This window comes from Octopus bimaculoides, chromosome 13 (genome assembly GCF_001194135.2).
Source record: "Octopus bimaculoides isolate UCB-OBI-ISO-001 chromosome 13, ASM119413v2, whole genome shotgun sequence".
In the NCBI taxonomy this organism is placed as follows: domain Eukaryota; kingdom Metazoa; phylum Mollusca; class Cephalopoda; order Octopoda; family Octopodidae; genus Octopus; species Octopus bimaculoides.
This window is the reverse complement of record NC_068993.1, coordinates 543,375-544,549: the sequence shown is the minus strand read 5'-3', so window position 1 is coordinate 544,549 and position 1,175 is coordinate 543,375. Positions and strand designations below refer to the sequence as shown.

The following is a 1,175-nucleotide window of genomic DNA, read 5'->3' as shown; positions in this document are numbered from 1 at the left end:
TAATTCTTCTATTTCCAGTTAGAAAAGCCATCAAGAGGAAGAACAAATCAGTTGATAAAACTCCTCCAAGTACCAAAGAATTTGAAAGATTTTCCATTCATAAAAACAAAAACAAAAGCAATAAAGATGGTGAGGATTCTAAATCTGCACAGTATCCATTCAAAAAAGCAAGGAAAAAATCTATTATAAGGAGAGATATCTCCAGAACATTTCTTCAAGATTGTCCAAAAGCAAAATATCTAAAATATTCAAATTATACATAAATTGTAAAAATAAATTTTTTTAAACTATAAACAGAGATGAATGCCGAGAACAATTGGAATAAAAGAAAAAAAAAAAAATAGTTGAAATAAAATGGACAAAAGAATCAACAATATTGTAAAGAATTCTAGTTTGTGTTTGTTAGATGAATGATTGATTATCAGAAAGTTAATTATGAGAGGCTTAATTTTCAGAGAGTTAATTATCTATAACAAACTATTTATATTTTAGTATTGTTGATTAAGTTGTAGTTTTTTTGTACAAATATTTAAATAAATTTGTCTGATTTATAGATTTGTATTTTATTTTATTTTATTTTGTTTCCTGTGTTTTCTTGTTTGTGCAATTTTCTTTAATATGATCAATCATGCTTAAATCACTGTTTGATTAATATATTTGGTTGATATAGAGATCAAAGTGTTGCTTAATAAATACATTTTATCAATACCCATTGATCTGTATCAATACGACATCTAAAAAAAAAAGTCTTAATAATAATATTAATTAGAATAATTTAATAATTTGTCTTTATTAACCAGAATTATCTTTATCATCATCATTGTCACCCAATTTTTCCATGCTTTCAAAGATCAGACAAAAATCAGTGCTGGCACCACCTAAAAGGCATCCAGTCCTCTCAGTAAAGTGGTTGGCATTTGGAAGGGCATCCAGCTGTAAAGAACCTTGCCAAAACCGATCTTGTCTGTACTGGTGCCACGTAAAAAGCAGCCAGTCCGCTCTGCTGGGTGGTTGGTGTTAGGAAGGGCATCCAATCATAGAAACTATGTCAAAACAGAGAAACTTGGTGCAGTCTTCTGCTTGGCCAGCTCTTGTCAAACCATCCAACCCATGCCAGCATGGAAGGCGGATGTTAAATGATGATGACGATGATGATGATGTTGATATATATATAT

At 30.0% G+C, this 1,175-nt stretch overlaps 1 protein-coding gene across 3 annotated transcripts in view; it reads left to right on the top strand.

Annotated features, from left to right (window-relative positions):
* Positions 1 to 553, top strand: part of LOC106871441 (transient receptor potential-gamma protein) — a 39,074-nt gene extending 38,521 nt beyond the window's left edge. For all 3 annotated transcript variants that reach the window (XM_052972287.1, XM_014917908.2, XM_014917907.2), the window contains exon 12: positions 19 to 553. The gene's annotated coding sequence lies outside the window, so the exon portion shown is untranslated. The remainder of the gene's footprint in view (positions 1 to 18) is intronic.
* The last annotated feature ends 622 nt before the right edge of the window (positions 554 to 1,175 follow it).